We start from the raw sequence: 24078 nt of genomic DNA on the forward strand, positions 1-24078 counted from the left end.
TGACATTTTTGTCCATTTACGACTTACTTTTTTAATGACTTTACTGCCATTTTAGTGGTCCCCAAAAGCAATTCAATGATGTGACCTGGGTATTGTTTCTGGTGCCAACCTCTAAAGTTGATTCTCTGGTTTTCTGGAGATTCTTTGGTCCATTTATTACCTTTTAATAAATTTATTTTAATTTAAGCTTAAACTTGTTCGGAGTAACTTCTGTTATTTACAATTAACAACCCTGCTTAATACAGTTCTAAGTGATGATTACAGGTAAAATTAGTGAGATTGGCACCAAGTGATATAGAGTAGTTAAACATTTTGAGCTGGGCAAAAATAAGTTAAAGCATTCGGTGGAAATTGGTTATATACAGTTACAGGAAAGAGTATTGTATATTTTATTATTATTTGTAATTTTGTGTTCTACATTGTTTAATCAGTAAAAGTCTTAATAAACTTATGTATACACACACACACTTTTTTCAGAGAGCCATTTATTACTACCACACTGAATATATGGCAAACACATGACATTACCTTTCTAAAATCTTAAAATTTTGGAATTGCAAAACATTTAACCCATGATTTTGCATAATGGATTGTTAACTTGTTCATTTTAGCACAACACAGTTTCCTAATCTAACAGAAAAGATATGCAAGAAAATAGCATTTCTACTGGATCAAGTGGCCTGGTTAAAATGATTTGACATCCTGGTTTGACAAGATTGGAGATTATTCATATTTGTTTTGAATTTTACAAGGTTCAAATCAAATAGCAGAAGTATTCAGAAAATAATTTTACTTGCCCTCGATATTACCTTTTTTTTCTGGGACTATCTCTCCAATCTGTTTGAGATTTTAAATATAATTGGCTGACATAATACTTAAACAACTGCCAAATCAACATGGGTCATTACCAGAAAAAACATCATTTCTTGTAAATTCCACATCTGTTTAGGGTTCTTCTCTATTAAAGTAATGTAACTTAATCCTAAAAGATCTGAAAAGCTTATTTATTCACAGTATTCTGTATACTTTCCAGAAAAAGAGTCAAGTCAAAAGGTACCCCCTTTTCCCTTCAGTGTTGTAGCCTACTATGAAGAAACAGAACGTCTTTCTCTTGAGAAAAGTTGAGTATAATAATATTTTACTGGCAAAAGAAGAAGGAAGGAAAATATTAGTTTAAATTGGGTCAAGAGCATAAAATTTCTACTGGCCAAAAGTCATACCGAAATGAAATGAAATTTTAAGGAGAAAACAATCAAAGTTAAAATATCCTTTGAAATATGCAGGTCATTCTTATCAAAGAGGAAAAAAATACATGTAGGAGCTTTATAACTTTGAAAATGATTACACATAAATTATTTGATTTTCCCAAGACCTCAGAAAGGGACATAGTGCCTTGATGCAGTCACCAGAGTGAGAAGTCCAGAAATTAAATTTTGTTCAGGTACACAAAGTTGATCAGATTTAGAGATTTTTATCTTCCGCTAATCACACTTATAGAAGAATTAACATAAACCAAAATGTACATTTATTGATTTATAATGGTTGATATATCTTTTCAGTGACCACATACTTGGTCTTCTCCACCTAAGACTCTCCATCCCTTTTAAGAAGATACCCTGGAAATAGTAGTTTATTTGGTAAATATGAAGTCAAACCAAAGAGAGAAGGATAGTTTTCAGGGATGTTTCACTCACAATTAACTGTAGTTATCCCACAATATAGTATACCTCTTGGGCTTCCCTGGTGGCGCAGTGGTTAAGAATCTGCCTGCTAATGCAGGGGACACGGGTTCGAGCCCTGGTCTGGGAAGATCCCACATGCCGCGGAGCAACTGGGCCCGTGAGCCACAACTACTGAGCCTGCGCGTCTGGAGCCTGTGCTCCGCAACAAGAGAGGCCACGATAGTGAGAGGCCCGCGCACCGCGATGAAGAGTGGCCCCCGCTTGCCGCAACTAGAGAAAGCCCTTGCACAGAAACGAAGACCCAACACAGCCATAAATAAATAAATAAATAAATAAATAAATAAATAAAAATAGAATACCTCTTGAGTGAACAGAATATTCTTACCTGTTTGACTCAAGGTCGTTCTTCTCTGGACAGTGCTAAATATACACTGCTAACTCTTGATCTTTGTATCATCATCCCTCTAGATCACACACTGAGTGAACATGTACCTTTTTCAGATTTGTAACAAAACAAAAAAATCATACTCTCAGTCCTTGGGAAGCTTATGGAGAACTTAGGCAAGTAATTCAACTTATTACAAGATCATATGATATATATTATGACCAGAACCAGCCAGAAACATGGTGTACCCTGAAAAAGCTAGTTAGATATTTGGTTCCCCTTCAAACTGATGTTCTTTAAGCATTTGTTCCACTTTCCTTTTGGGGAGAGACCACAGTTTTTGCACAGACCCCCCACCACAAGCACAGTGCAGGGAAGGACAGAGAAGGACACCTATTGGCAGAGGTTACCTCTCCTGTGCTGTCCTAAGCAGCTCAGCTTGGACTCCTAACTTGCATACCTTACTAGCAAAACAAAAACATGGGAACTAACCAAACTCACCCTCTTTGAAAGGCAGTTTAGAAATCCTTTATTGTTAGTCAAGCATATTCTTGGGTCTTCTCACCTTCTGATTCCTAGAACCTTGTTGAAGTAGTCCTTCTAAGCACCAGTGGTATTGATAAACACTATATTCTCTCTCTGCAATGTTCCTAACCATGTGTAAATCTTTTTGAAGACTGGTGCCCTGGACAACTGCCTGGCTGGCCCTTGCCTAGTCTGCTTCAGGCCATGATCATGTTTTAGACCTGGGGCTATGGATGGGAGCCAAAAAGAGTCATAGATATCAGACTGAGGGATTAAAGACGGCATTCTAGAAGAGATGATCACGTGGGAGTCAAAGTTTAAAAGTCAAGTGACAGTTGTGTAGGTGAATTGGTGAGCAGAGGGAAGAACATGGAGGCGAGTAGGGATGTATCACTCAGCTTGCCTGGAACAAAACATGCATGTATGGGGTTGTGAAGATGAAGCTAGAAAAGCAGGCAGGATCCATGAGTTTACACGTTTCTGAAAGCTATGAGATATCACTGAAGGATTTTAAGTAGAATACCATAATTAACTCTTTATTTTAGAAGGATCCTGCTAGCAACTGGGTGGGGTGGGGGGATTAGACTCACAGACCTGAGACCCATTAAGAGGCCAGAGTATAAGCTGCAGTAGTGGAACCAGAAGGAGTATTTTCAAGAAATACTTAGGACGTCACTTTATAGGATTTGATGACAGATTAAATGAGAAGGGCATGGAGAAAGATTCAAGTTTGTAAACTAGATGGATGGTTTTACCATTCACAGAGATCAAGAATATAGTAGGATGAGCAGACTTGGTGATGAATAGAATGGAGAGGAAATGGTGATGGTTTTGCATGCCTAACTCACTAGACACTTAATTTTCACTCTAATTTTCCATCACATCTTGAAATAAATAGTCTCCAAACCCTCTTCAAAGAAGAGAAAGTAAAGTGACTCCCTTACTGATGAAAGCATGTGGGGATCTGGAGAACTTTCACCTCCAAACAAATGCATCTCTGTTTCTCCCCTAACACACACCCAAACCTCTCTTGCTCTTCTTTCCTCCTGTCTTTCCTTACCATGTTCTACTAAAAATGCTTCCTAAATCCTGCCCATCTATTTGTCAACATTTTCAAGTTGCAAATCAGAATTCACTTCATTTAAATTATTCCCTGAGCAACGACCATTCCTGTTCATTTTAGCTTTAGCATTCATATGCTCTTCTGTAGTTAACTTGCTAAAATCCTGGCTTTCTTTCTTATAAATATGTATCATTTAAAAAAAATTATTATAAAATTCTTTACAAGTTCAAATTCTTTGATATCAGCCAAAGTACCAGTGTATTATTGTCTAAAGGATAAAGTCTTAGTTAATTGACTTCTTGGTATACTTCATTCTGATAACTGACAATAAAACAGATAACACAACAAATTATTGAATTTTAAGCTTGTTGGGCAGCCTTCTTTATGTAATGGAACATTTTGACTTGCAGTCACTTTCTAAGGTACAGAGTATTATAGGATATTTCAGATTATTTGTGGGTACCTTTTTTTTTTTTTTAATCTCTATTTTTTTTTTTTTTTGGCTGCGCCTCTCAGCATGTGGGATCTTAGTTCCCCAACCAGGGATCAACCTGTACCCCCTGCAGTGGAAGCACGGAGTCTTAAACACTGGACCCCCAGGGAAGTCCCTGTGGGTACCACTGTTGTTCAACATCTACTCACAATTTTTTGGTTTGTTTTCTAGGGTAAGGTGTCACAGGAAATGGTTTCCCTTTAAAAGGAGTTGTTTTAGTTTTTTGGTTATCAGGAAAGATGATAGAAATCTGATAGCTGTCTGAAGGATGCCCATGAAATTTACACTTTAAATAGACATGGAACGGTGCTGTGTCCCCACTTCCCCATGTCATAGTGCTGCCTGTCACAGGTTGTGATCTCCACTTTCAATAGTAAGTGAATTAGGCATTAGACATTTGTTTAACTCTTAAGGAACTTAGGTTTACATTTAAAAGATACTCTTATTACAGTATCAGTGAGTACCTTTCTCATCTGTACAGGCCTCTACTTTTTAATCTGTTTCTTAATCTTAATCTCTTAATCTTAAAATTGGTATATACTTGCTATGGGGATCTGGTAAATTGATGTATGTGAGAAGTTTTAAGGAATACATCATATTATTCTTAGGGTGCCGTTAAAAAAAAAAAAAGGACGTCGAAAAACAGGGACTTCCCTGATGGTCCAGAGATTAGGACTCCGCGCTTTCACTGCCATGAGCCTGGGTTCAACCCCTTGTCGGGGAATGAAGATTCCACAAGCCGCGTGGTGTGGCAAAAAAGAAAAAAAAAAAAAAGATATTCTTAGGGTGCCATTACGAATACTGCCTTAAATTTTGAGAGAACTGAGAAGCACATTGATTTTTTTTTTTTTTTAAGTAGTAGTTTTCTTTTCTGAGAATGATTTAATGTATTCAAGAAAAATCCCTGCAATCCTATTAGGTTGATTTCTGAAACGAATGCCAGTTTTTGACACTGGAATAGAATGGGACAATATGATCTTAAATGCACACTTTTGTTTCAAACTATGTTTTTTTTTTCTTTCAGTAGTTCATGAATGGTATCTGTTTCTCATAATGTCAGTGATGTGGAATGACCTGGACATTATTTCCTGAAATTGCTTAAATCAGCCTTTGGTTTGATTTCGCGCTGATTAAAGCCTTGCGCATCTTCTCAGTATCCTTTTTTATCAAGAGTAAAAGGATTTTAAAAAAAAAAACTGCAAGAGGATGTGGAGCAGTGCTTAACCAATGCTATGGAGGGGGGTTTATTAATTATTGTGATTCAATCTGGCTGTTTTCTCTTCTTCACAGGGGAAATGAGAAATCTCCTGGTGGTACAATCAGAATGATACTAGAAGCCATATCTTTGCAAAGCCAAAATGATCTATTTAAAACTTAGATACATTGTATCAAGTCCAGAATTAATCTCACTGACACAAAAGAGGAATTCACGATCAACAGTATCATGGGCTTTTTTTTTTTTTAATAGATCTTTATTGGAGTATAATTGCTTTACAATACCGTGTTAGTTCCTGTTGCACAACAAAGCGAATCAGCCATATGCATACACACGTCCCCATATCCCCTCCCTCCTGCGTCTCCCTCCCACCCTCCCTATCCCACCCCTCTAGGCGGTCACACAGCACCGAGCCCACCTCCCTGTGCTGTGCGGCTGCTTCCCACCAGCCGACTAGTTTACATGTGGTAGGGTGTGTATGTATCATGGACTTTTGATGAGAGCATTATGTCAATCATTAGAACTATCATCTCCATTCTCTTGTGTGGGTGGTAAGCTCTAATTCCATACTTTAAAGGTTTTCTTGCATCTTACCATCTTTATAATATCCCAGAGGTGAAAAACTTTTCCCGTATGCTTTACAGAGGCAGTTCTGAAGCTGGATCGCCTGTATCCAGGTCCCGGTTCCAAAACCAGCTTTAAGACCCTGGGAAAGTTACTAAATCTTCCTGTGCCTCGGCTGCTCATCTAGAACATATGGATAAAAATACCTGCCTGCTTGGGTTGCGAGAACAACATGAGATAGTACATGTGAAGCACCACAATCCTTTGCTTTCTCCAAAAACATGACCCTTCCAAAGGCTAAGCCTAAAATAATTTTGTTCCGTAAAATACTGAAATCTCACTATACCTTTCCTTAAACAGATTGACTTCTTTTTTACCAAACTGCTGTGTTGTATTCCAGCCAAAACATTTATTTACTGAAGTACCCAAAGGTCTTTAAAGTAAGTCATATATGTTAGTTTCAATATCCTAGAAATTCACAATGTTTCAGTAGAGGCTATTTTATTTAGGTGGAGAAAAAAATGACAATTTGTCATTTGCAAGTTTCGGCTAAACCAGTAGACTCTCACTTTGCTTTCCGCCAACTAAAATTAGTTTCTGGCAACAAGATTCAGGGTTATTAACTCTGAAGCTGCTGGCAGTTTAAGTTTTTATCTATCCAAATTCTTACAGTTCAGGGAACAGAAAAACCCAATTTTTCCTCTTATAAAGTTAATCCAATGTGAACACAAATTTTCAAGTTTCGTTCAGGGATGCCAAATCTTTTCGTGTTCAGTGTTTCCATGATGAAGCTCTTCTTGGATGCTAGTGAGCAGGATTAAACCTCAGGAGCATGTGAGGCCACCTGAAAGTGCCTCATTGTCTTTTAGTCTTTCTGGGTCACTCAGTATTTGATTATCCAGACTAATTGTGGGCAAGGAAAGCATGAATAATCAAATTGTACAGACAAGCTCTTGTATCTTATTTTGGCTGACGGCTTCATCCTTCTTCTCAAACCTTTTTTCCAGAAGAGCTAACAAGGAAAGTAGAAGCTTTGTTTCCTGTCTTTGCTTGACTTCCTCTGTCCTTTCAAAGAAGTGTTTACAAATGACATGATGTCTTCCTCCCAAGAGTCCCCTTCCCGGCCATAAAGAAGTGGCATCAACAGTATGCCTAGGTAGTAATTCCCTGAAAAGGTGGACTTGCGTGTTCTAGAACTTTCTGGTATAAAAAGGAAGACAGAACTTAAGCCTGAACTTGGCTTCTGGCTTTTTCTTTTCTTGATCATTTTCCAACAGTCTTAAAGGCTATTTTCTTCTTTCTTCCCATTACAGGATTTTTGGCACCTCAGAAGTAATAATGGAAATAAACATTTAACAGATGGTCCCAGCAGTTTCCCTGACATACACGCATAGTACAGAAGGAAAGCATGTATAATGGAGTTGATTAGATCTTATTTTAATTTATTTTATTTCTCACAGAATATTTTCCTGGTCACATTTTTCATTTTTTTGTTTATGCTTTTTATTTCCGTGGTCCCTTACACACAGTTTCTGAATCATTTCTCAAGGTCAAGACCCTGTTCCTCCCTTTGCCCCCTCTCTGCACCACAGAGAAAGTGTATCAATAGCATCAGCACAAATGGCTTCGCCACAGCAGCTCTGCAGAGGTTCTGCGGGAAAACTTAGGGAGTGTTCCCACATCTGCATCTGGTTCTCTCGTGAAACCAGAGGTCATAGGGTGGAAGTAAGCCAAGGAAATATTAGCAACAGGGGGAAGAAAGGAAAGAATTGAGAGAATATACTAAGGGGTTTTCACTGATAAGTGGGAAAAAAAATCCTAGGGTAAAAATGTCAGCCTCAGGTAAGAGGGACAATAAATACTCCTGGGTGAAGCAGTCTGCGTGCTCATATTCCCACAGAACTCTGCTGGGTCCCTTCCTGAAAGTTTGAGAGAGATCACTAAGCTGTTGAAGCGAACAGGGCAGAAGCAGGGGTCTTGAGGGGCTGAGGACAAATCCAGCTCACCTTTCTGCACTAAGACCTGTCCTGGTGATCCTCTGAAATGAGACTGTAATTCGCCATTGTGACACCTAGTGGCTGGCAGCTGTATCTGCATCAGCAATGTACACATTTATAAAATAATGTTATTTTTGATTTATAAAAATGGAAAAAACTTACCTTAAGCTGCAAGATCACAGTGTAATCACCCGAGAACAGAGCAGAAAGCCAGTTGTCTTTAATCACTGATTTGAAAGCTACATTTCTTAGAATTCTTGGATAGAATGTGCAGAAGCAGGTGGACAGAGATGTCAAATCCTTGGCAAGGTCCATTACTATTTAATATCTGTCGTAGAGGCTAATGAAATAAGTGAGAAAATGTTCCCTTAGTTTAACAACTTGATAAGAGGAAGGAGACAAAAAGTCAACCTAAATCAAGCCTTCTCACCTGGAAAGTAAAGAGGCAAGTATGCTAACTAAAGGCTAACTTTTGTAGGTCCTGATAGTAGGTGGCCTCGCTTGGGCCTTTCAAATTTTTCCTTCTTCATATCTCCTTGTTTAAGTATTAAATATTCTTATACGTGTGGGACGATGCACAATACTGACTGAACATTTCTAAATCCTCAGGAATACTCACCTAGGTGGATACATTTAGACCGATAATGGGCTTAATAAAGTACTGGAGAAAATGAAGTGGGAGGAATCAAATTTTCAATTAGGTGCCAATTTTCTGTCATCTTCCACTCTCAATGGTAGAGGCAGCGGCTAGCTCAGTGAAACGAGGTGACTTAAGGTTCATAGGACGATCATAATAATATTAACAATATTATCTTCCTTCTTTTTTTACTGTGCCAAAATTTATTTAACCAATTTTCTATTGTTGGACAGTTTAAAATATTTTGATTGTTGCGAATTAATAAGCACCCTTGCACATAATGCTTTGTACCCAGCACTGATACTTTGTTTTAAAAATTATAATGAAATATTTAAGACACATACAATACATAAATCTTAAAAAAATACTTGCGTACCCAGGACTCTACTCAAGAATTTTTTTTTAACTCTAATGGCTTTTTAAAAAAAATTTTATTTATTTAATTTATTTATTTTCCTTACATTTTTTGGCTGCGTCAGGTCTTAGTTGCGGCACATGAGATCTTTTTCATCACGGCCCGCGGTCTGCTCGGGCTTCTCTCTAGTTGTGGCATGCTGGTTTTCTCTCTCTAGTTGTGGCGTACGGGCTCCAGAGCGAGTGAGCTCTGTAGTTTGCGGCACACAGGCTCTCTAGTTGAGGCATGTAAGCTCAATAGTTGTGGCATGCGGGCTTAGTTGCCTCGTGGCACATGAGATCTTAGTTCCCCGACCAGGGATTGAACCCTCATCCCCTGCATTGGAAGGCGTATTCTTTACCTCTGGACCACCAGGGGAGTCCCTACTTAAGAATTTGATCTTTACCAATACAGTTGGAGCTTTCACGCATTCTTCTCCATCCCATCTCCTTTCTTATCCCAATGGTAACCTTATCCTGAAGTCAGTGTGTAGCATTCTCCCACGTTCCTTTATACTTTCACTACATGGTGTGTATCTCTAAGCCACACATATATTAACTGGTTAATGTAACTTTCTTGATTGCAAATGTAATGCATGCTCATTGTGGAAAGGTTGGCAAGATAATGAGGTACAAACAGAAGTATAAATAAAAATACAAACAAAATTGTTGCCCCAAACACAACATTATGAAATAGTAACCATTGTTACTATTTTGATCTATTTTGCTCCTCTTATTACACACTTTACAAAATCAGTTGGGTTTAAAACAATTGCTTTAAAATGAATGGCGCTGGGACTTCACTGGTGGCGCAGTGGTTAAGAATCCGCCTGCCAAAGCAGGGGACACGGGTTCAATCCCTCGTCGGGGAAGGTCCCACATGCCGCAGAGCAACTAAGCCCATGTGCCACAACTACTGAGCCTGCACTCTAGAGTCTGTGAGCCACAACTACTGAGCCCATGTGCCACAACTACTGAGGCCAACGTGCCTAGAGCCCATGCTCCCCAACAAGAGAAGCCACCGCAATGAGAAGCCCGCGCACCGCAACAAAGAGTAGCTCCCGCTCGCCTCATCTAGAGAAAGCGCGCGCCGCAACGAAGACCCAACACAGCCACAAATAAATTAATTAATTAAAAAAAAATGAATGGGGCTGTTGCATTTACAAGGTGCTTTTGTTTGCTATCTCACTCAGTTCCCCCGCATCCCTGTGAGGTCGGTGATGTACTTTTATCTCCATTTTAGAGATGAGGAACAGAGGTCCTGAGAGATGAGTTAATATCTGAAGTTCTCTCAGCTCTCTAAGTGAAGGAACCAGAACTCACATCTGGATCTTTGGATTCGGAGTCCGGTGGTTTTTCTGTTAAAATATTCTAGTGTCACCACCATTCTCCCTCACTGAGATCCCTAAGAATCAATGATGGCCCTTCCTTCTCACTCTGTCTCCCTGCCCTCTCATGACCTCTTTTTAGTTTAAGTGCCATCTTTATTTTAAATCAATTTTGCCTGTGTTCAAAAGTTGAGTGGGGAGAAGGAATACAGTGTAATTTACCTTAGAGGCCACATCTCAAAGAAATGGTCCTGGTTTTCAACTGTTACTGCTGTTACCCAGCTTTCTTCCCAGCTTGCATTCCGCGTAGAGGCACAGCTTTTACAGGATGTTATCAGAAAGGTCCACGCTTCCAAAATATGCTTCAATTACTCCGATGTAGTAGAATCTCTCTCTGCGGACATGAGCTCCAGGGAGCAAATAAATTGGCAAAAAAAAGTGAGGGGGATTTCCATTAAGATGGCTCTAGATTTGGTCTAAGTTGGAATGTTAACAAACAGAAGATTCCACAGAAATACTGATGATCAAAAGATTATCTTTTTTTTTTTGCGGGGGGGAGATTTTATTATATTCCTTTTTGCGTGGTTGATAAAAGGACACAGTGAAGCTCTTTTATGTATCTTTTCAGCTGCTCTTCTTTTTACTTTCATTGAAGACATCTCCAAACATTATGATTCATCTGTCTATTCCTGCAGCACTGCCAACCTTCTTTTCTATTAGAGAAATTCCAGTCACCAACTAAAGCATCTCTAGCATGGCAGGTGTGAGAAAGACTCTGGAAATTCTTACGGAATAGTTGTTTTCTGGTGGCGTCAGTTTTATTATATTGCTCATACACAGAAGTTGAGGATGTTACGTCTTTATCCACCATCATCATTATAACACGGGTCAGATGGTACAGCATAACCACCACATTCCTGGTACTGTCTTTAGACTCCTTTGAGGTAATTGTTATCTCCATTTTACAGTTGAGGAAACTGAGGCTCAGGGTGGTTAATCAGCTTGCTGAGTTCACCTTGTTAGTAAGAGTCAGGGTCAGAATTTGAATGCAAGTCTGTCTGCAAAGAGTGGTCCATTTGTGAAGCGCTTCTGTCACGTGCCATGTACTATAAGCTATACAGAGGCGACAACACCTGCCTGTTACCCCAGGAGTTCCCAGTTCAATGGGAAGAAGAAGACACACAGAGAAACAATTGCAGTGCAGACCCAGTGTGTGAATTGTTATTAAGAAGGACTAGAAACATGTCGTGTGGGCCTGGGGGAAGATTAACTCATATTTGGGGGAGGGTTAACTCATTTGGGGAAAATTAGGGATTGGAGGAGGGCCTTGAAAAGATCAAACTTCATCAGGTATCACTATGGAGTAGTTCCCATAAAGAGAACATTATGAATGTAAGTCTGGAGTCGGGAGAGTATGTGGTTGGTGTTTAGATAATTGTAAGTGGCTACTGCCAGCCCCTCTGCCAGCCCTCTATCATTCAATTTTTTTAAAATTTATTTTTTAAATTAATTTTTATTGGAGTATAGCTGCTTTACAATGTTGCATTAGTTTCTGCTGTACAGCAAAGTGAATCAGCTGTACATATACATATATCCCCTTTTTTGGATTTCCTTCCCATTTAGGTCACCACAGAGCACTGAGTAGAGTTCCCTGTGCTATACAGTAGGGTCTCATTAGTTATCTATTTTATACATAGTAGTGTATATATCTATCATTCAGTTTTAAATAGAGCAGGGATTGGTTCTCACCTTTGACCTAATCCCACCCTGATTAGAAATGACAGAGCCGACCAATGACATCAAAGGCGGGCAGCAGGGAAGAAAGCTGTGGCTGGCAGATTGGGGGGGGGGGGGCACGTGGCAGTGACCACTAAAGCTCAGAGACCAACCAGCTGCTCTGAGAAGCCCCTGCCCACTCCCTCCCCACGGCCCAGGCTTCCATTGCCAGTTTCCCCTTTGTAACTTATTTTTCTATTTAAGAGGACACTTGATTGATGTTCATTTTGTCCTTCTGTCTGTACAAAGTATAAAGAAAAATGTATATAGCAAATATCATGGCAGCTTTCAACCCCTCCATGAGGGAGGAGGCTTGTCTGTTCTGTTCACTGCCACGCCTCCAGGGCCTAGCCCAGAGCCTGGCACACACTGCTTGGCCAAATAAATGTCAACACACACTTACTGTATGAAGCTCTGTCTGGTGGGAATGGAAGGATATGCTGGCTAGGGTTGACATAAGGAGAGATGAGAAAAAAGTCCTGGATGAACTGGACGTGTTTCACCACTTTGCCTAGGGCAGCCTGGTGAGAGTTTTGTAGGGCTGGAGGTGATAAAACCCTGTTACCAAAACCTGGCTGTCCCAGGTGAGTGGGCATCTAATATATGCAATCCTTTCATCTGCCCAGGCCTCTCTGCTTCCTGAAAGGAGAAGCCAAGGTACTAGAACGCTGCTGAGTTTAATGCAAAGTGATACCAAGAAGAGAACGTAAGGTGACTCGGAGTCTAAAACTGTATTGTGCAAACAGACGGGGTGCCAGTCTCCTGGGTAAGAAAGACTCCGGATGAGGAATGCTGGTCTCCGCTCTCAACATGCTCTCCACAAAAGGCCAAAGTAACCCCCCACCAGAGGCAGCCAGGCCGCTCTGATGTCTCGAATAGATCAGCAGCAGAAGCAGTGCTCATGCTCAGCAGGTGAGGTCTACTGAGGAAGAAACACTTGACAGCCTCTGAGTACCCAATGAACTGAAGAAGCCATCAGCCCCTTCCCACGTGCTCCCCACGTGCACAGACTCACCGCACCAAAGCCACGGTGCCCTTTTCCCAGGAGGAACGTCTCCAATTTTTGTGGTCTTCAGTCACGAAGCTTGAGTGGTGGTTGAACTTGAAGCGAATGGTAGGCAGTTCACCGTGTTGGCCAAGTAGACAGCACCCCAGGGGTGTGAGGATGTAATGCAATGATGATCTCAACCTTTCCTGTTTCTTTCAATGAGACAAGAGGTCTCTCAGGTCCGCTAATGGGCTGGCTGCCCAGATGCAAAATCTTTGGGCACAAGAATGTCAGCCTTTGCTGGGGCGCCACCTCCAGCCACCTGTTCTGTCTTCACGCTCCATGGCAACCGAGCACCACGGGAAGCTCCCAGGCGCCTGGCCTGTTCGCGGCTGCCAGACACGCCCAGCTGACGGAAAGAAACCTTACGCAAAGCGCAGCGCCGAGAGCGCTGTCAGGGCGCCCCCCCCCCTCCAGCCGCCTTCCCTGTTGGGGGCGGCCCCCTTTGTACCCGGGCTCTGGGAGGAGCAGGGACAGGGCAGCAGGCGGCGCCGCAGACGCTCCCAGTGGGAGCGAGCCCTCTCTTCCCCCTTCTGTTCCTCACCGTCAGGCTAGTCTCGTGTTCCCCACGCATTTCCGGTTTCCCCGAGAAGAGGAAAAAGCTTCAGTGAGCTACGAGCTCTGGGCGAGCTCTCCTTCGGCCTTTTTGCTTTTTCCTCATGTTCCTGCCGAGGGTCCTGCTGAGGGGGCAGGAGAGGTAACTAAGCCTGGTTTTTTCATAGCTGTTCTGGAACGTCTGAGGAAAACCTTGGGCTTTGCACAGCCGCTCCCTGTCTGGGAAGTCTCTTGCAGTTTTTTTCTTCTATTTTTCCTCTTTGTGTGCCCCCCCACCCCACCCCGAGGGTGCTGTCCTGTTTCCCGAGGCAGGAATCTGTCTGCAGGCAAGGTCAGGGAGTTGATGGCACCTCTGGCAGCTGATGACGCAGCGGGCCTGGCCTCATCTGTTAGTAATCGTTGACACCTGGTCCAGAGGAATGCGTTAGGAATAGGGCTCACCTCCATCAGGTCGCTCTCAGGCCTGCTCAGAGAAGACAGGCCGTGACTCACATCACGGCGGGAGAGACCCAGCCACTTGGGCTGCAGGGCAACGACAGGAAAGGAAGGGCCGGGAGAGGAGGGCGCGTCTCTCCCATCCCCCCACCTTCTGCGCCACCCCAGTCTACTCTACAGCCCGCATCCTGCCATGCACTCGGTACTGAAGCCAGGCCCCCTACCCCCGCCTCCTCAGCGGCTCCAGCCCGTAGGGGATGTGGCTTCCTCTGTATGTACCTCGCGCCTCACGCCTCTGTGCTTTCGCACGCCATTCCCTCTGCCTCCAGTGCTCTTCCTTCAAGTCTGCATGGGTTTGGTCTTGTGCTTCAAAGCACAATTCAAAAGTTTTCTCTCTTTGGAAACTTTCCTCTGTTCCCCTTTGCAACCGGGAAGCCCTTTGGGCAAATCCACACTCCGTAAGGCAATTATTAGATTGTCACAGCTTTTGTATCACAATTTCAGCAGATTTGGATTACCTGAGGGCAGGGACTGCCCCTGGTTCATCTTCGGATCCACTTTACCAGCCAGGGGCTGGCACATAGCAGACACTCACTAAGTGTTCATGGGCTGATTGTGGATTGAAGCAGACATACTGTGCCAGGGACACAGGACACTGGCTTAATAAGTGGATGATTTGAGTCCAAAGTCTGAAATTCTAAAGAGTTTGCCATCCTCAGGCCCCTATAAATCTGTTCACTCTTCCCAGAAAGATCCTCGCCACATATCTGGTTGTAGGAGGGGTCCTCTCACGGGTCTCCAAGCGCAGGGACTGCCAGTTGCAGGGTACAGCATTAGCGGATTTCCTTGGCCGTCATGTCGGCGCCGTGTCAATAAGAATTTATAAACTACCTACTCAGTGCTCAGCTTTACAATAAATGAAGTGGAGGATCCAAAAGAGGTAAAAGATATAATCTCTACTCCTATTGACCGTAAGGACAGTGTGGCTGAAATGAGAACATATCAGTCAACACTGGCCCACCCATGGTTGCTCGGGAGAATCACTAAATGTTTTTAAATAAAGAAAATCCTGCTTCTCATTTCCCTGGATCTCCCTATACACTCACGTTTGAAACAGCTGGACTGAAAATCAGCGCTTGCAGTTACGAGCACCTGCTCTTGAATTTCAGCTCAATGTGTTGATTCACCAGGCAAGGTGGAATCACAGGATGGAAACTCTGGTTTTGGCAGGAGGGAGGGATGAAATGGAGGCAGAGAATTGTCAAGAGATTCTTGGAGTAGTTCCCGCAGGAGATCGCAGAGGCTAGAGGAGGCTGCCACGAAGAGAATAAAATAGAAGTGGGGGACAACATGGCTTTTGTCAACCTCTCCTAAGGCTACACACAGCTCTTGAAGGAGGAGGGAGGCTGGAATTGTGCCAGGATAAAGAGGGTAGCACAGAAATGGAACCCCAAGCAAAACAGGGATTCTTCTGTTGCTGAAGGCTGACGTTAACGTTTTAAAGTATATGTGCTCAGGTTGTGTTTAGACTCTATTTGGCAATGTTCAGTTTGTTGGATGCTAATTTGCCTTGACGTATTGCCTATGCTTCCTGGCATTGGTGATTAGCTCCAGGCATCCAAAGAAACCAAGAGCCACTATTTCCCAGAATTACTTCATCATTAATATTAATTAGTATGAATTAGTTCATATTTATTATCATTAATTTAATTATTATCATGTCTGGTCTTGAGTTATCCTACCGGGCCTGCATCCAACAACAACGATGGGTTGTATTTCTAAATAAGAACTTGCATTTTAAAATATTGTTATTGGGACTTCCCTGGTGGTGCAGTGGTTAAGAATCCGCCTGCCAAGGCAGGGCACATGGGTTCGAGCCCTGGTCCAGGAAGATCCCACATGCAGCAGAGCAACTAAGCCAGGGCACCACAACTACTGAGCCTGCGCTCTAGAGCCTGAGAGCCACAACTACTGAGCCCGCATGCTGCGACTACTGAGCCCGTGTGCTGCAACTACTGAAGCCCACGTGCCTAGAGCCCGTGCTCCGCAACAAGAGAAGCCGCCGCAATGAGAAGCCCGCGCACCACAAGGAAGAGCAGCCCCCGCTCGCCGCAACTAGAGAAAGCCTGCGCGCAGCAACAATGACCCAATGCAGCCAAAAATAAATTTACTTTTAAAAAAAGTACATTAAAAAAATATTGTTATTGCTTTAAAAAAATCAAATCGTTGCAGAAAACATAGGCAATCCATATAAAGATATGTATAAATACATATACCAAAATTACTTATAAGCTCATAACCCCAAAGTAATTACTATTAACATTTTATTGTCCCCTTTTGGTGTTGTCTTAATGTTTGTGTGTATGTTTTACTTATTTATTCTTGGCACATGCATTCTCTTTTTCTTCAAATAAGAATCTACCCTCTCGGGCTTCCCTGGTGGCGCAGTGGTTGAGAGTCTGCCTGCTAATGCAGGGGACACGGGTTAGAGCCCTGGTCTGGGAAGATCCCGCATGCCGCGAAGCAACTAGGCCCGTGAGCCACAACTACTGAGCCTGCGCGTCTGGAGCCTGTGCTCCGCAACAAGAGAGGCCACGATAGTGAGAGGCCTGCGCACCGCGATGAAGAGTGGCCCCGCTTGCCGCAACTAGAGAAAGCCCTCGCACAGAAACGAAGACCCAACACAGCCAAAAGTAAAATAAAATAAAAAAAGAATCTACCCTCTCTTTTTGCCTGGGACTGGGAGTATATGTAGGAGGGGGTGAGGAGGAAACAAATTCCACCAGAAAACTGAACTTTGACCCCCTAGGACTAGACCTCTAGCCCTCAAGTACTCCTAATTGCTCATCTCTGTCTTCTTAGTCCTGGAGGAAGTTTGATTCCTAGGCTTGCTTTTCCTGCCCCCGGTCCCATCCCCCAGTCCCCACCCACTCTGTGGGCCTAAGGGAGTTGGGAGTGAGTAGACTTGGTAGGTAGGGGCTACTGACCTCATGGATGTTAGAACTGATCCTGATGGAGACCTAAACCTCAGACGACCTTTCACCTGCCCGTGGGAAGATGAATTCTCCGTGACTCCTGAAGATCCTTCAGCATCTCCTTCCTTGGGGTCATACGGGTGTGTTGGAGCTCAGGGTGGACCAACCCAAAACATGCCACAACGGCATATTGACTATCTTGAAGTCGCTTGAGAAGCAGCCGATGCAAGAAGGAAAACTGACCTTCCTCTGTCCCTCTGAAAGCAGGATATCGATTTCTCATGTGAAAGGTGCCCTCGCTGCATCTGGAAGTAGAAGGACACCCTTCCTGTCAGAGACAGGGAAAAACCACGGAGAAGCAGATACAGACAAACGTGGTTACTTTTTAAATTGACTACCCCAAGCCCAAACTCTGTTTAGATTTTTCACTAATCGGGCAGCCAAAACCCGAGTTTCTTTGTCCTGTGAATTCCTCACAAATTTATTGTTCCTTTGTCTAAAAAGTATAAAAACTGTCTGCTTTGGCCATTTCTTAGGTCCTGTTTCTATGAGACAGCCACATACATGAATTAACATTTGTTTCTTTTTCCCTGTTAGTCTGTCTTTGATGTGTCAATTTCACTATTAGTCCAGACACAAGAACTCAAGAGGAATAGAGGGGTAAACTTCCTCCTCCCCAACAGATATTTCAAATGGAAGCTCATAGACTCTTAAGGGTTGAAAGGCCTATGTGTAAGGCGTCTTGCCCAATCTGCCATCCAGTATAGGAATCCCCTCTCTAGCATCCTTGCCAGGAAGCACCCAACCTTGGCCAAACATTACCAAGAATAAGGAAATCAGGGTTGTTTATGCCACCGCCAGACACTCCAAAGACCAGACAATTCTGTTTTTATTTTGAGCTAAATTTGATTTGAAATGAGATGAAATTATAGAAAAGGTATTTATTGTGATTTTTTTTTTTTGGCTGTGCCACGTGGCATGTGGGCTGTTAGTTCCCCGACCAGGGATTGAACCTGTGCCCCCTGCAGTGGAAGCGCAGAGTCTCAACTACTGGATCGCCAGGGAAGTCCCTTTATTGTGATATTTTTGCCGTCCCAAGATATTTCTATCTTAGGCTGCACTGAAAGATACATAGTTTTTTTTTTTGTTTTTTTTTTTAAATTCTTTTTTTTTTTTTTCTTTCTTTTTTAAAATTATTTATTTATTTATTTTTGGCTGTGTTGGGTCTTCGTTTCTGTGCGAGGGCTTTCTCTAGTTGGCAGCAACCGGGGGCCACTCTTCATCGCGGTGCGCAGGCCTCTCACTATCGCGGCCTCTCTTGTTGCGGAGCACAGGCTCCAGACGCGCAGGCTCAGTAGTTGTGGCTCACGGGCCTAGTTGCTCCGCGGCATGTGGGATCTTCCCAGACCAGGGCTCAAACCCGTGTCCCCTGCATTAGCAGGCAGACTTTCAACCACTGTGCCATCAGGGAAGCCCAGATACATAGTTTTTTAGGGAAGGGGAAGGTCCATGTTCCTCCTGAAATTATATACAAAACCATGTATGTGCCTATGTGGTCTTTCATTGTTTTTCTGGGAATGGGGGCCAGAGCTTTCATGGGATTCTCTCAGCCCAAGGGTCCCACAGGGCTCTGTGCCATCTCTGAAGTGCTGTGTTAAGTTGATTTTGTCACATGTAAAAGGAAGACAGACGGGATCTTGCCCAGATCTCTCCCAGAGGGAGACATACTGACACCCCTGCCTGGCCTGCTTGTTGCAGCGGTGCCAGGGCTTCGTCTGTTTTTAGCCCAGAATAAGCCTCCCTTCCCCAAGCAGAGCCCAGAGACCGTGCCTCTCTCTCAAGGCCAGCCACGTGGAGACATGATGCCGTCGGAGCCTTGGTTTCAGATCCTGCTCTCAATTCTCAGATGTGTCAGCCTGTCTGCCTTGACTTCACGTCTGTACTTTGGAGCTATGGGAAAGGCGTGAGGGATAATGGTCGTGTTTGTAGAGCCCAAGTGTGTCACGAGGGTTTTCAGACAAAGGGGTGCAGAGGCTCACGCATTCCTAAGTCACCCGCACACCCGGTCAGGAAAAGGAAATGACTAGGCCACATCACTCAGAGCATGTCTCTGCTCGTCCTCCCAACACACACACACACACACAAAGGGACACTTTTCTCTCCTGTTTTTAGTAGCAAGCCCTATCTAAGGGCTACGTCGTCTCTATGTCGATTTAGTTTGAAATATTTTGGTATAATCTACATCCTGCAAGTAGTGAGGAAGCATCTGAAGTGTCTGAATCAGGCACCGACATTCCAAAGGTGGTTAGTTAGCATCTGAAATGCCCTAATTAGGGATCGACACTTCAGAGGGGGGTGACTTAGCACTTCAAATATTATTACTGAAATCTACACCACAAAGGGTACGTTCATAAGCATAATGGATGTTAGGAGTAAACTTTTCATTGGTGGAATGGATGGTATTCAAGTCATGCAAACTGGCAGCACCAGGTCTCAAATAAAATAAAGGTAAACAAACTAAAGCCTCCATATGTAAATATACTCTTTTTTTTCCTGTCCTGTGTGGGATCCTTCAAGAGGTTTCATAGCTATGGGACTAAATCCAAAATACTTAGCCACTCTGCAAAGCTTGGCTACAGCCCGTCTACGCATGTCAGCAACCCTCACTTCTGCACATACCGGGTTTGCTTCAGATGTACAGTCCCACCTGTGTGGCTCACACGGGCAGTCTATTTCCCTTCTTAAGACCTTCTCATATGCTGTTTTCTTGGCGGGAGGCTCTCTCCTAGATAGAGTTACACTACTTGCTGTGTGAACTTGCTTAAGGCACTGACATTTCTAAGCCTCCACTTTCTCATCTACAAAATGGGGGGCGGGGAGGAAATCACTCTCTACAGTATTACTAAGGATTAATGAGATTATGTCTATAACGGGTTTAGCTCAGTGCCTGGCTATGTTAAATGGGATCATTGTGGTTTTTTATTAATCACCTAGCTAACTCCAACTTGATCATCAAAACTCATCTCGTGTCTTTTTTTCTAGGGGGTTTCTCTGGTCACCCACCCCCAAACCAAGATAATGTGTCCCTGCTCTAGGCTTTCACAAAGTCTGGCCAACCTCTGTGGAAGTACATACCATACTGTATAGTAAATTTATTTTTATGCATTTATCTCTACCTAAAACCATTAGTTCTATAAGGGCAGGAAGTGTGTCCGACCCCCCCCCCTTTTTTTTAATGTCCCCAGTGCCTAGTATATAATAGATACTCAATAAATATTTAATCAGTGAATGAACAAGTGCATGAATGAACTAATTAGGGATGTGTGGCTCTCTGCAGAGACACCTGGGAGGGGCTTTGAGAATTACCGTCCAATGGTGGAATCCGAGTCATGCAGAAGAGGAGTAAACCAAGTTTCATTTGGAAACTGTAGATAGAATTCAACTCAATACATGGGAGCCCTTCTGTGACTTGAAAAAATGGAAGGAGCTGCCTCAGTGGTATTTCTTTCTCCAAAGTTATTTTCAACAGAGGTTAATAACAAGGCAAAATGGATTTACCCACAGGATAACATTATCTGACATTATCTGACATTCTATGAAAATTCCACTCGAGAAATAAAGTTTTGTGAAACATTCTCAAATGACTATTTAGGCTTTATTGCATATAGATTCTATATCTTAATATCCTTAACTCTTCTCCTAAGTATACATTTTAGTTTTCAAATGATCTGTATCTCTTTTTGATCAGTTCTATTACTTATCCTATATGGAGCTAATATCAAAGCCAGTCTTATTGATAGGATGATATATTCTGTGAGACTTTTGCTTGGCTTTTGGGAAATGGAGGTAGAGTTGTAAATTATTTGCATCATACTGTTGGGTTTTAGGTCCATTTACTGAAAGCATAGGGATGGCAGAGGGCCATTTTGGCTTTAAGACCAGAATGACTTTAAACCAACAAGGGCTTTAAAACCAAAAATCAAGTATCTTGAGCTGAACTAAACCTCTATATTCAGTGTTATTGAATGTTGAAAAAAATGTTAAATTTACAGAGAATAGCAAACCCCAAATAAATCCAAAGCCAGAGATACTTTTTCCAATTTTCAGTAGCCATATTAATCACTGAATGGGGAATATTTTCAAGCTATAGCTTGTGTACAAACTTCATGTAACCAGGAAATTCCCATGTTCCCTCTGGGGCAAGTCTTGCTTTCTTTAGGGGCTTTCCACTAAGTAGACAGTTTGTGAATAGGTAAAAAAAATAGATCTAATCTACTCATCAAGAATGATCTTGTCTTTTTATTGGCAAAACTGGATTAAACATTTAGCAATTTTTCCCGAGGCTTTTTTTGGAAAAGCGGAGAGACTCATACTACCTTATGAAAGAACCAGATCACTCCAAGTATTTATATCTTACAAGCATTTTTCTTCATTACTTTATACATTTTTCTCTGCATCCATTGGGCAAGTGTCTAGAATAGGATAAAAGCTATGCCTTAAGACTAAGGTGGCTCTTCTCAGCACCAAGTAGAATGAAGACCAAAATAAGCAGCTGAAATGTGATGCTTTCTGTAAAATAGGTTTGAATAGATTTGAGAATTATTTGGCTCCCTATTTTGGTCAGATGAACAGAACATGGGCTATATCTTGACTCCACTTTTGGCCATGTAGCTCGGGTTTATTGACGTTCATTCCTAAGAATTTTCCTCGGCTTTAAAAAAATATAAGTATGCTATTGTTCTTATGATGTATGTGACAACTGGTCACACCTTGTAGATTGCATTAGGAAGACTAAAATTCCTGTCAAAAGCCCACGAATTACTAAGAGGCATCACAGCCACAGACAAAAATAAGTCATTATAAGTTTTCTGTAGGTATTTCATTATCTGAAAATAGGTACCATACGGTGCTTAGGACAGGCTCATGATAAAGTTTACTAAATTTCTTAAAAGATTTCATGTTGCATAAAGTTGATAAGAGAATAACAGTCTCAATCTCATTATACCAAGATTCCATTTTTATTTTCTTTTCTAATTTTCCATGTCAAAAATAGAGTGAATAGGGCTTCCCTGGTGGTGCAGTGGTTGAGAATCTGCCTGCTAATGCAGGGGACACGGGTTCGAGCCCTGGTCTGGGAAGATCCCACATGCCGCGGAGCAACTAGGCCCGTGAGCCACAGCTACTGAGCCTGCGCGTCTGGAGCCTGTGCTCTGCAACAAGAGAGGCCACGATAGTGAGAGGCCCACGCACCGCGATGAAGAGTGGCCCCCGCTTGCCGCAACTAGAGAAAGCCCTAGCACAGAAACGAAGACCCAACATAGCAATCAATCAATCAATCAATCTTTAAAAAAAAGAGTGAATAAAATGATAGCAAGCATCTCAATAGCTGGATAGTAAAATTAATCTTATAAGGGTGCCTCACTCACACCTATATGTCACTATGATTGTTTAATGGAATAATTTTAAGGAATACCAAGGGAATATCAGGCTCACAGTATTTTTAACCAGGGAAATAGCATGGACTTTAAAAAAATTCTCACAACTGTATTTTACAAATTCTCACCTTTTTTGGCCTTGGATACACTTAGAATTTCACTTCTTGTTTAAAAGATTCCTCACTTATAAAGCAGGAGGAGGAGGAGAATGCCAATAGTCAAAGTTTGGCTTAAAATTAACCTTAAAATCCTATAATTATATACGAGGAATAATGTCATGTCTCTGAATTTGTAGCAAGTGCCCTGGAGGTAGTGCTTAAGAGGCTAGAATTTTCTTAGGTTAAGCAATCCTGTGAGAATTCTAAGATACTGGCAGATATGAGAAAGTCAAGTATCTGAATGACTTACCACTTCTCTTAAATACTGAAATCAAAATAGCCTTGAGCTGTAAGAAGATATTCGGAAACCATGACCCATAGGATTAACAGAGGCTGGTGACTAGCAGAAATTCTTGAGCCTGTTTTACAGAACAGATAAAGCAACAGCTTGTTAAAAACCCCTCTACTTGTAAACTGCCTTCACTGATTAAGTCCCCTTTAGTTATTTCTTTCTTTTCTTTTTTCCTTTCTTTAATTGCATACCCTCCAAGCTTCACATAGCCTATGGAATGTATCACAAGACTCCTTAACCACCTCTATAGATAACACCTCTGACATATGGGTTGCTATAGTAACAAGACTTAGTTGTTTTTTAGGAACTTGGAGTCAGCTTTGCACAGGTCAGGCTAGCTAAGACTAGTTGGGGCCACCAACCCTAAAACTGGGTCTTCAATAAATGACCTTCTGACATCAGAGGGCCGAAAACTCCACTGTCAGGTCATGTTAAGTGCCTCCATTTTCAAACATGCATCCCATGAAGAAGCACGTAACCCAGATACACCTGCGTAGAACACCGATTACCTCACTTTTTCCCTACCTCCAATGACCTTTCCCCATGCCTAAGACCACCTTGCTTCTTTATCCCATAATTACCTCCAGCACCTCACCTTCAGGGAGGCAGATCTGAGACTTGTTCTCCCACCTCCTTGTTTGGTTGCCTTGTAAATAAACTTCTCTACTGCAAACTTCAGTATTTCAGCGCCTGGCTTGTGCTGTGCGTCTGGCAGACAAACCTGGTTTGGTAACAATTCTGCATAATGCAACGTTCGGGGAAAAAATACATCAGTGTATCAGTGTATCTCTAAGCAGATACGTACGCAAAATGAATCAGCTCAGGCACCGTTCTATAGGGTATGAATTAAATACTCTGCCCATTCAGGACACTATGAGAGTGACCACGCATGCCATCTAGGTCCTCCCCATTTATTTACTGTTTCTCAAAAATATCTTAAGTTGAATACTAAATAAGCAACCTCACCCCACTACTGAGAAGCACTTTACTCTGTGGTGGTTCTTTGTGTTCTTCTACCATGTCCACTACGGCTATGGTAGTATTCCCTTTACATTTCATTGTTCCTTAAATATGTTTATTTATCTTGATGTAGTGCCATAATATTTAAAGTAGAAACCTCA

General features: G+C 42.3%; 1 long non-coding RNA gene across 1 annotated transcript; it reads right to left on the reverse strand.

Annotated features, from left to right (window-relative positions):
* Positions 1–5787: 5787 nt before the first annotated feature.
* Positions 5788–13042, reverse strand: LOC137761782 (uncharacterized). Its single transcript, XR_011073447.1, has 3 exons — positions 10506–13042; positions 8088–8265; positions 5788–7253 (listed from the first exon to the last, which is right to left on the reverse strand). It is a non-coding gene; the product is annotated as an uncharacterized lncRNA (long non-coding RNA).
* Positions 13043–24078: the final 11036 nt, after the last annotated feature.

This window comes from Eschrichtius robustus, chromosome 1, assembly GCF_028021215.1.
Source record: "Eschrichtius robustus isolate mEscRob2 chromosome 1, mEscRob2.pri, whole genome shotgun sequence".
NCBI classification, from domain to species: domain Eukaryota; kingdom Metazoa; phylum Chordata; class Mammalia; order Artiodactyla; family Eschrichtiidae; genus Eschrichtius; species Eschrichtius robustus.